At 45.6% G+C, this 12033-nt stretch overlaps 1 long non-coding RNA gene across 6 annotated transcripts in view; it reads right to left on the bottom strand.

Moving 5' to 3' along the window:
* The window catches only part of LOC110345313 (uncharacterized), a 23250-nt gene extending 11217 nt beyond the window's left edge, over positions 1-12033 (bottom strand). Inside the window, exons 1-3 of one of the 6 annotated variants that reach the window (XR_002388565.2) lie at positions 11721-12033; positions 10642-10801; positions 845-10554 (exon numbers count right to left, since the gene is read on the bottom strand). This is a non-coding gene — a long non-coding RNA (uncharacterized LOC110345313). Of the gene's footprint in view, positions 1-844; positions 10555-10641; positions 11283-11720 lie in introns of those variants that run through there. The other 5 variants (XR_002388566.2, XR_002388564.2, XR_015444253.1 and 2 more) reach the window with 5 other exon arrangements.

Here is a 12033-nt window from a genome sequence, read left to right as displayed (position 1 = left end):
TCAGCCACAGCTGGAGGATCACTGAATGGGGTTACCTTGTCTCTAACAGACTGACTTTGAGAAAGCTGACATCATAACAATATACACTCTTCTTCTTCTTTTTTTTTTTGGTACTGGGGATCAAACTCAGGACCTTGCACTTGTGAGGCAGGCACAGTGCCACTGCCCTAAATCCCTGGCCCAATATCCAGTCTTTTGATCCGTAAACATAGTATAAACATAGTAGCTCTCCACTTATTTGAGTCTTCAATTTTGCTACACTGGAGATAGAAGCTGGAGGCGTTCTACCACTGAGCTACATCCCCACCCCTTTTAATTTTTACTTTGAGACAGGGTCTTGCTAAATTGCCCAGGCTGGGCTTGAATTTGTGATCCTCCTGCCTCAGGCTCCCCGCTAGTTGGGATGACAGGTGTGCGCTACTGTACCCGGCATATTTCCTATTATTTTATGCTATTGCAAATGGTGCTTTTCTCACCTCAATTTCCAATTCTTTGCTGCTAACATAGAAATATATTTTTGGTCCGGGTGTGGCACACACCTGTAATCCCAGTACTTGATAGGCTGAGGCAGGGGGATCACCCAGAGTTTGAGACTAGCCTGGACTACATACTGAGTTCAAGGTCAGCCTGAACAACAAAGCAAGACCTTCTCTCTCAAAAAAAAGGAAGAAAGAAAGAAAGAAAGAAGAAATACATATACACACACACACACATTCCTCATTTAACGACCCATTTATGGTCCTGTGATTAGGTAAATAAGTGACTTGATTGCTAAATGAGGAATTGTATAGAGTATGTACATTACAATATTCAGAACAAAGAAATGGTCCAAGGAAACTCCAAGCAGATTACTTTGCTTTTATTTGCATAACTCTTACATGCTGTACTGTAATGTATAACAGAGCATAAGACTGCAGTACTGTACCATACAGTGGAATCAATGAAAAGTATAATAATGTATAAACAGGGTATACTGTACAAAAAAAATACATCGAGGCTCTATAAGCAAGATGTATAGAACTATACCAAAAAAAAAAGAAAAAGATGGGTCCTAAGTCCAAGTGGCGGGTTACACATCCGAACAGGTAGGTCATTCCGTGAGGAATAGATATACTGTAAATATTTTTGGTATATTGATCTCCTGCCCATGACCTAAGGGTTTGTTTTTTTTTACATATATGATCACATCTTAGAATTGAAAGCTTTGTTTCCTTCTTTCCCATGTGTGTGCTTTATTTCCTGACTAGGATCCTAGCATGAAGTTAGGGGTCGGAACAGACACCCTTTCTTATATATAGGATTAGTGATCTCTCTATTTCTGATGTTGGTAATTTATGTTTCTTTCTCTTTTTAATAATTATTTTTTTGGTACTGGGAATCAAACCCAAGAGTGCTCTGTTCTACTACTGAGCTACATCTCCAGCCCTTCTTTTAGCGTTTTAAAATTTTGACACAGGATCTTACTAAATTGTTAACTTGTCCAGGTGGGGCTTGAATCTGTGATCCTCCTGCTTCAACCTCCCAAAGTTCTGGGGTTATAGGCCTGCTCCACCATGCCCAGCTTCTGTCTTTTTAAAAATGTCTGGCTAGAGGTTTATCGATTTTACTTATTTATTTATTTATTTATTTATTTATTTATTTATTTATTTATTTACATACTGGGGACCAAACTCACGACCTTGGGCTTGGCAGGCAGGTGCAGCGCCACTGAGCTACATCCCCAGCCTTTATCAATTTTATTGATCTTTTCAAAGAACAAGCTTTTGGTTTCATTGGTTTTTCTTTATTGTTTTGCTTAGTATGCTACCCCACTGATTTCTGACTTGTGGTCCATTTTTTTCCTTCTACTTTCTTTGGGTTTAGTTTTACCTTACTGTATTTAATTAAGGTGGAGCTTAGACCACTAATTCAAAGAGCTTTCTTAACCAGGCACGGTAGTGTGGTTCTATAATCCCAGCACTCTGAGAGGTTGAAACAGGAGGACTGAAAGCCTAGGCCCACTGGGCAATTTAGTGACTTAACAAGACCTATCTCAAAGTAAAAAATAAAAATAAAAAGGGTGAGGATGTAGCTCAGTGCAAAGGCCCTGGGTTCTTTCCTTAGTGCTACAAAAACAAAACAAAACAAAACCTCCTTTTTTCTTCTAATATAATTATCTAATACTATAAATTTCCCCATAACCAGCTGCTTCCCACATGTTTATGTATGGTGTTTTCATTTTCATTCAGTTCAAAACATTTTCTAATTTCCTTTGTGCTTTCTTCTTTGACCCATGGCTATTTAGAAGTATGCTGTTTAATTTCCAGATATTTGGGGATTTTCCAAACTTCTTATTGACTTGTAATTCAATTTCCTTGTGGCTAGAGAACATGGTACATTTTATTTCAATTCATTTAAGCTTATTGAGACTTGTTTTTATGCTCAAGCATATGTCTGTCCTGCAGGACGCCCTCTATATATCTGACAAAGAAAATGTGTACCCAGCTATTGCTGGAGGACACGTTGTCCATGTTAGGTCAAGTTGTTTGGTGGTGTTCAGGTCCTCTGTATGCCTACAGATTTGCTGACTAGTTGTTATTTATCCATTACTGAGAGAAGAGTATCAAAATATCAAATATAATTGTTAAATTGAATTTTTAATTTCTGTGTTTTCTAATTTGTTTTTCTTAATGTGTTTGGGGGCTGTTTGCTAGGTGCATACAAATTCATAATTGTTTATTTTCCCTATTTTGTCCTCCCAACCCCCAGGGGACTTTTGGAAAAGTCGAGACATTTTTGGTTGTTGCAGCTGGAGGACTGCTGGTGACATCTAGTGGGTACAGGCCAGTGATGCTGCCAGCATTTTATAAAGCCCATCACCCCTCCAAGAATTATGCAGCTCACAATCCTAAGTGCTGAGGTTGAGAAACCCAATTTCTTTAATATTTCATACCCCAAATTCTAGCAACTTTTCAAGAGTAATCTCTCTCTCTCTCTCTCTCTCTCTCTCTCTCCCTCCTTTTTGCTTGCCTTTAATTTCAAGACCTGGCATACAGGGGGGTCATTTAATTTATATTTATATCTATCTATATAGTACTGGGGATCAAACCCAGGGTCACTCTACCACTGAGCTACAATTCCAGCCATCTTTTTAAAAGATATTTTTATTTTGAGACAGGATCTCAGTAAGTTGCCCAGATGTGACCTGAACTTGCAATCCTCCTGCCTCAGCCTCCCAGGGATGTGCCAACATGCCTGGCTTTTATATTTGTTTTTGATAAGGAGGATTTGCTGATCTCTTTATGCTGCTATGGCCAGAAGTCTGTTCATCCTTTAACCTTCAGCCTGTCTATGACTTTGTATGTAAATCAGGTTTCTTGCAGACAGAATATAGTTGGGTCTTTAAAAAATCTAATCTCACAAAGTCCAATTTTTTTTTGAGACAGGATCTCCCTATGTGGTTCAGGCTGGCCTTGAACTCACTATGTAGTTCAGGCTGGCCTCAAACTCGCAGCAATCCTCCTGCCTCAGCCTCCCAAGTACTGGGATTACAGGTGTGTGCCACAATGCCAAGCTAATGTCTGATTTTTAATTTGCAAAATTTAGACCATTTACATTTAATGTATTGATAGAGTTGAGTTAAAATCTATTATTTGCTTTTTGTGGTTTGTATTTCCCACCTGATTTCATTTTTTTCCCTATTTTTCTGCCTCCTTTTTTCTTTTTTTTCTGATTCTAATTTTTTTTTTTTTTTTTTGGTACTGGGGATCAAACTTGGGTCCTTGCGCTTGTGAGGCAAGCAACGGAACCACTGAGCTAAATCCCCAGCCCATTTGTGATTCTATTTTTCCTTCACTATTAGCTTATTACCTGTACCTCTTTAATTTGATTTTAGTGGACTATTGTGATGTTTAAATATACATCGCTTACACTGGGTATAGTGGCACACGCCTGTAATCCAACTCTTGGGAGGGTGAGGCCAGCTTGGATTACACAGCAAGACCTTGTCTCAAACAAAACAAAACACACACACACACACGCCTCAGTTCACAAAGTTAATTTGGTCCATGATTCTGGAAAAGATGGCACATTTGTGTTTATGTAAGAAAGATGGCTGCAGTCATGTTTGTCATCTGATGCAAAGTTCACAAACAAAAACAAAATTTTGCCAAATGCTTCTATTTGTAAACTAAATTGTTTGAAAACAAAAGCATTCATGAACCAAGGTCCCACTATATATATTAAATATATATATTAAATATATGTATTTAATTATATATAAATTTATATATATATAAAAAGAGAGATTGAGAGAGATTAAAAATTAGAAACAATCTATACACAGTACATATCTATTCTTTCAAGGGATTTATGTAGCTCAAAAGTTCTTTTTTTTTTTTCGGAGGCAGGGTCTCACTATGTACTTCAGGGTGGGCTTGAACTATGTAGCCCACACTGGCCTCGAATCCACAGCGATCTCTTGCCTCAGCCTTCAAGTGCTTGGATTACAGGGGTACACCACCATGCCCGGCCCAAAATTTCTATGTTAGTTTTCTTCTGCCTGAAGAACTTCTTTAACAATTCTTACATGAGTTCGCTGTTGCTGAATTCTCTCAGAGGTTGTTCGTTTGAAAAAGTCTTTACTTCCTTGAATGGTATCTTCACAGGCTATAGAATTCTAGGTTGACTTTTTTTTTTTTCCAGTAAAGATAGCACTTCAATATTTCATGCAGCTCTTAAACACTTTAAGTCCCCAACTTTGTGGCAGGTCCCATGGAGTTAAAATGTAGCACCTTTGACCTCAAGTTTACTGGTTTTGAAACACATTTACTTTTTCCCAGTAACAAATTCTAAGATGCGTTTGGGATTATATGTGTAACATTTCCTACCATTTGTTTCCTACCATTTGTTTCCTATCGTTTGTGGAGTTACACATTGTCCCATCATTCCCTGTCACGGCTCAGACCCTAGCATTACTTCCTAATGATTCTATACCCTTAGTCTTCCCACAGCACACATTGTTCTTTGCCTACTCCTTCTAAGAATCACTTTACTAGATCAGTACTCTTGGTTTCCTTCCTAGGACTGTTTCTAGTCTAGGAAGAGAACTTAGGCATTGATCTAGACAAACCTGGGCTTGAACCTCAACTCTCCATGGTTACCAGGTATGTTCCCTTGAGTGAATTACTTGAATTGTAGGAGGCCATCTATAAACTTTCTATACTATCCCTCAAAGCCAGGTGTGGTGGCACACACCTGTAATCCCAGCACTTGAGAGGCTGAGGCAGGAGGATTGCTGCCAGTTCAAGGCCAGCCTGGACTACATAGCAAGAGCATGTCTCAAAAGCCCGAAATAATAATAATGATAATAATAATAATAAATTATAATTATAATATCCCTCAGAGTATTTGGGAGGATTACATTAGATAATATATGAAACATTGTTAGTACCATATTTGGCACAAAACAGCAAACACTCCCATAGTGTATGTTATGTGGTGTGTATATATATCTCCCAGTTTACAGATGGGGAACCTCAGCGTGGTCACTTACCCATGTCACACAACTAGGGAATGGCAGAGAGCTAGGAATTAAACCCAGATGGTGCCAGAGCCCACGATTGGCTACAATTGTTTGCTTCCTTTCTCAGTAACTTTTAATTCCTTTCCCTGGATTAGATGGAATTATGGCTGGGTCTTGAGAATGGGTATTGTTGATCTCGTGGGTGTTGGGGTGATGGGGCTGTGAAAGGGCAGGGAGGCGAGGACAAATGTCATGGAGGATGGGCTTTGTTAGGTGGAGCCTAAATCATTAATAGTGCTTTGCCATTCGAAGAAGCTTGGTCTGTTTCATTCTGTATAGAGTGACACCCACAGGAGGGTGATGAGGTCCATTGGTTTTTCTGGAAGAGCTGTTGGATCATTTGGTAGAGGGACTGACCCAGGGACCGACTAGAAGAAAAAGATGCTGCAGAGTGTTCTGAATAAATACAGGTACAAGCAAGGAGCTCAACCAAAGTAGTGGTTAAACCAGAACAGGCGACCACAGAGATGCAGCTTGGCAGGATTTAGTGCCTTATGAGAGGAAGAGGTGACAACTGATTTACTACGCTTGGTGACAGGGAGAGGCACGGTGTTAGGCACGGAGAGAAAGAATTCTGAAGGAGGAGTAGGTTGGCGGAGGGGGCATAATAGTTCTGCTTTATATGGCAACCGACCGATCTTAGAGTTTATTCCCCTCTAGAAACAGCATCAAGGAGAGGAGGGGAGGGACAGGGGGAGGGGAGGGGAGGGACAGGGGAAGGGAAGGAAAGGGGGAGGGGAGAGGAGAATGTGAGTCCTGAGCCAAGGTCTCCTACAAGGGTGGAGGACCAAGCAGGGAGGAAGCTGAAGGCAGAAACAGTTTTTACACAGTGAGGGGTACACAATGGTGCCTTATAAGTTTATTGAACTAAACTGAACCAAAGCACTGTGTTAGTTGCAGGAAGTGCCAAAGTCGGCACCAGCTGCCATCTTCTAGCAAAACCCCAGGACAGACTTGAAAATCATCAGTACACAAAGGGCATTACCTACCTAAGCCACAGCATCAAGGAGACCCCGAGGGGAAGCATCAGCAGGGTGGCCACTGGGCCCTTCCTTCGGGAACCCCAGCCCACACCCCACAACGACAATCCTCTCCTCCCCCTGGGGAGCTGCCAGCCCTGCTCTCAGCTCCAGGACACAGTCCTGGCAGGAAGACCCAGCCAGCCATCTTGGGCTGGCATCATTCCCAGGAGGAGCCAGGCAGAGGCTTCGAGAGCTGGAGCTGAAGGAAGCACATTTCAGGGATGCTTCTCTCCGGCAGGCAAGGGCTCATTAGCCAAAACCATCACCTTCCCAGGAATCATCCTCAGACCAACCTAAAAATAACCCAAGCCGCCTCTCTGCCCTGGCACACAGGAGTACAAGTCGCTTCCTGCTCAGGCAGAACCCACCTTACCTCAGCCCTTCTAGAACCTAAGCACCACTCCCCGGCCGGCTGCACTGGGCTGCTTCTCAGAGCCACACAGATACGGCACACACGGGCGCCTCCCGCACATGGCTCCTTTGTCCTCCCGCTTCGCCTGCTGCTTGTTACTCAGTCTCCTTTGCAGGCTCCTTCCATGAGCCTGATCTCTGAAAGCTGGATGCCCCAGTTCCCAGCCCTCGATCTCCACCTCCTCCTCACCTACACTCACTTCCTCTGTGATCTCCAGCAGCCTGGGGCTGTCGCGCCATCTGATCATCGGCAAACACCAAGTGGGCATCCAGACTCCTGAGACAGGCTCTAGTCTCCTGCATCCGGTCACCCGTGGCATCTCTGCGTCGGTCTGTTACAGGCGCCCCTGTACCATGCTCAGTGGGGCTCTCCTCTCCTCACAGCTGACCTCCACTTCGTCAGTGGTAGCTCTCTCCTCCCCAGGGCTCAGGCCATGCTCCTTGGGATGGTCCTGAGCCTTCTCTGCTCAGCCAAACTTGGGAGCTCTGTGTTCAAAAGAGACCCAGAGTCTGACCATTTCTCACCACCTCCGCCCAACACCCTGAGCCAAGCCATCCTCACGTGTGGTTGAGATCATTGTATGGGCTCCTTCTGGAATTTGCTTCTCTCCTACTCCAAATAGGAGGCCCTAAAAAAGAATGGGCATGAGTCAGATATGGTGGCACACGCCTGCAATCCCAGCACTCGGGGAGGCTGAGGCAGGAGGACTACAAGTTTGGGCCGGCCTGGGCAACTTAGGGAGACTTTGTCTCAAAAATAAAATGAAATGAAATAAAGGGCTGAGGGTGTAGCTCAGTGCGAAGGCCCCGGGTTCAGTCCCTGGTACCACATCCACACATGCTCATGTGACCTGTCATTCCTACACTCCTCACGCATTTGGAATAAAAGCCAAAGTCCTCACCATGGCCTGGCATGAGCTGGCTTCCCACACTCTCCATCTCTACCACCTGCTCTCTCCCTCGCTTGCCCTCCTGCAGCCACACTGGCCTCTTTGCTGGTTATCAAACACCAGGCGTGCTCCTGCCTCCGGCCCTTTGCACATACTATTCCCTCTGCCCAGAACCTGCTTCCCAACATCCACATGGTTTGCTCTCTCCCTTCCTTCCAACCTGTGTTCAAATGGCATCCTTGCTGAGGCCTTTCCTGATCACTCGTACAAAATACATACAGCATAAGACAGCGGCGCTGCTGCTCTCCTTGTGTTCCCTTTATTCTTTCCCCTTTTCTCCAAAGACTTCATGAGAGCAAGGAGATTCTGTTTCATTCCATCCCGAGGCTCCTGTACTTAAGGACGGTGCCTGAATGCACCAGGACTCGGTAACTATCTGTGGAACAAATGTAATTAATTCAGCTGACTGTAGGGAGAACTCTGGATGCCAGTGCTAGAGCCACAGTCTTTATGATAAAACCTTCCTCTTTCAGCTCTTTTCAGAAGCTTTAAGGAGTCAGGGTGGGCCCCTGCACATTTCCACAACCATATCGCTAAAGCCAGCAGAGGTGGGTGTTGTCTTCCTTTCCTTTGCTTCCTGCTTCCTGTAAGAAAACCAGCAGGGGCTGGTGACCTGCAGGTAAGCATAACTATTAAACAGCAGCACTCAATAAAAGTCACTGATGTGGTTATTCTTTTATAGAGCAGAGGAATATGTTAGAGTCTTCTTGGCCAACTATGTTTAAATGATGGAGCAAATTTCCCCAAACAGAGTGAGTCTGGTCCCAACTCTACCATGGCCTGGCAACAACTCTGGGTACTTCCCCCGGAGCTCTGCAGTGAGAGAGGTGTAACTCAGGTCCTTTCTTGATCTAACATCATGGTTTTCTTGAAAGAGAGGGCTCCCATTCGTGAGTCACTAGAAATAGATATGATTCTCTCCTTGGCTTTCCTAGTACACAAAAGAAACAGGTGTGTGTTTTGTGCCCATGTGTGACCTTTATATTGATCAGGACATTTTCAGTTGTTAGGGGCACAAACTCGCCTCAAACTGACAAAAGCAAATAAGAGTGTTTATTTATTGGCAACCATACCTGGAAACTTCAGGGGCTGAGCCTCTGCTGGCCAGCGAGGCTTCAGGGTGATGGGGTACAAGGAGGATCCAGCCTCCCTTCGCCTTCTTCTTCTTTTTTTTTTTGGTACCGGGGATCAAACTCAGGACCTTGTACTTTCAAGGCAGATTGCAGAACTACTGAGCTAAATCCCCAGCCCTCCCTTCACCTTCTGGCTGCATTTCTTCTGTTTTCACTTTCAGACCAGTTCTCCCCAAGTGAGACTCCTAGCAGCACCAAATGACACCTGCCAGCCTCAAATCAAAGAGAAAAATGGACAGGATGGGGTGTAGCTAACTGGTAGGGTTCTATCCCCAGTGCGAAAAAAACATCCTTTACCTAATTATGTCCGCAAAGACTGAATTAGATAGCAGTTATAAGTGTTAGGGATTTGACCCGGAGGGTCACTTCTTGGTCTAATCACAGAAACCAAACAAATAACATTATACTGTTGAAGTGACAAATCTGAGAGCTCAAATATGAGAACCTGAATTACTAAATATGATGATGATGATGATGATGATGATGTTGTTGTTTTCAGGCTGGCTTTGAATTCACTATGCAGCCCAGCTGGCCTGGAACTCATGGTGAATTCCTGCCTCAGCTTCCCAAGCGCTGGGATTACAGGTGTGCACCACCAAGCCTGGCAGAATTTCTTACTATTATTGATAATAGTTTATCCACAAGTTTTATTGCCTTTTAAAGAGGTAAAATAAAATTTGCTCCAGGGCAAAAACAAACAACTCAATTTTTGACTCAATTCTTGCCAAACCTATAGGGTTTTCATTTTGACATATCAGCCCTCCCTCCTGATTCAGGCAATTGCTGAACCAAGAGCTATTTTTATTGTTTTTCTAAAATTCTTTTTCTGCATATCTGCAGTTCTTTTGCTAAAATGTCATTGCTAGCCATATCACTGTTAATCATGATCGATAAACAAGAATTAGGATGTAAAAAGTCACTAGTGATAATACACCATGATTAGAAAAAGATTTTCAAGCCTGATTTCTTATTCCAAATGAATAAACCCCCCCCCCCAAATATCAACCCCTGGTCCTTCCTTGTCTAGGTGAATGCTCCTAGGAACCCAGTGCAGATAGAGTAACAAGCCAGCACCCTGTGAGGGAACCCCCAGGAGCCCCCTCTCCCGGAGGAGACACAGGGCCACACATGTTTCCGGATACGCATCGTTCCGCCTGGTTTCCACCCACATGCAGCCCCAGCAGCTGCCCATACTGGTTGTTCAGGTTGGGGTGGGAAGCACTGGCTGCTGGTATTTTCTGTGCAGGCCTCTTGGCAGCAGCTGTGCTGGTTTCGATCCTTGGATAGCACAGGGCTGGGCAGGTGGCCATGCTTTATCAGCCGGATGACTCTTGTAGCTGGTTAACAAGCTGGGGGCTTCGGGGCCAAGGAGTCTGCTCCCCTGACCCTCTGAACTCCCCCAATTCAGGAACTAAGGGCCGGGGACTTAGCTCAGAGGTTCCACTGCCTGCCTCGAAAGCTCCCAAGTTCGATTCCTGGTGTGAGAGAGAGACAGAGAGAGAGAGAGAGGAACTAAGGGGCACTGGACCCTCATCTGTACACTCGAGTGTGGCTCAACTTACCATCCAATGCCGCTTTCTCTATGTGGAGTTTGTGGGAGCTGAGCAGGGAGGATGCAGCGGGGGTATTCTGGGCTTCAGCTTCTCTTCTGCATGTGGGGAATGGAGTCAGCTTACTCCTGGCAGCCAGGAATCAGCCTGAAGGCATCGGCACAGTTCATTTCTAATGTTGGAGGCAGAAGGATACAATGGAACGAGCCCGCTTGAGACACTCGTGGGCAGATCCTTGCTGGCCACCACCTTGCTCAGTGACCTTGACCGGTTCACCCCCTTCTCCACCCCTCAGTTTCCATATTTAAAATGAGAGGCCCAGACTAGATACCCTCTGAGGGTCTTCCAGGCTCTCCGTCTATCAGCTGCACAGACATCGACTCTCCAGGTTAGCATCAGGGACCCCTTCCCAGGAAACCTTCTGGGCTGTTTCCTTCTCCAGAAAGCCCTTCCCCACCACTGCGGCTGACACTGGTCATCACACCTCTGAACAAGGTCCAAAAGTGCAGGACTCTGTTTGGCATTAAAAGCAGTTCCGGGTTAGGACCCCAGCAGGCAGTCATCGGCATCAATTGGATGCCCAGGCAGGTTTGGAGCTGTAGAGGTGAGTGAGGTGCAGCCTTGCCTGGAGGATCATGCAGCCCAGGGAAAGAGACAGATGAGCACATGAATCACTGTTCGTGAAGATGGGCATATAAATCCGGGGTGGCGCCAAGAAGAGCTTCCTGGAGGAGGCGGCACAGGGCGGAGACACCTAGGTGTTAGGGGGCAAATCCCCAAGAAGCTCACAGAAAGACCTCTCGTTCAACAGGCGCTCAGCGGCTGCCAGGTAACACGTCACTTCCTTTAAAGAGAGGCCTCTCCTCCACAGTCTAATTATTCCTTCGAGCTTGGCACACAGATTGGAACAGTGAGCACCTCTTTGGAGGCCGGGAGCACGTCCTGAGTAGGCTGGCAAAGCTGGACGGTCCCCAGCTGCTCTGATTTAGACTCTGAGATAGCAGAACCGTGGGCTCCAGCCAATACCTCTTTCCGGCATGGTTGCGGCCTGCGTTCTGAGCGCAGAGCATATTCCTGCCCCTTCCCCTTACCTCTCCACTGCTGGTGTGTTAGGGGGACAGGATGGAGAGACGTAGCGCTGGTTTCCGAATTGTCCCTAGGGCTTCCCTGACTCTAGGGAGTCACGGCGGGCTTCCTGGAGGAGGTGCTCGGAAGGAGAGGCGAGGACCGGCCTAACTAGCGAGCTGGGCGTCTCAGCGGGAAGCTGCTGGCAGTCAGGCCTCCCTGCCTCCCTCCGGAGCGAGCGCCTGACCTTTGTACCGCTCGGGCGCCGCTGCCCTGTCCCCGGGAGGCCGGCCGTGCCCCTCGGCCGTGACTCAGGCTCTCGCGGGCTCCCGGCCCCGG

This window comes from Heterocephalus glaber, unplaced genomic scaffold, assembly GCF_053883595.1.
Source record: "Heterocephalus glaber isolate CG9 unplaced genomic scaffold, H.glaber_assembly_v1.0 deba00001600, whole genome shotgun sequence".
NCBI lineage: Eukaryota > Metazoa > Chordata > Mammalia > Rodentia > Bathyergidae > Heterocephalus > Heterocephalus glaber.
This window is presented reverse-complemented; position numbering and strand designations above follow the sequence as displayed.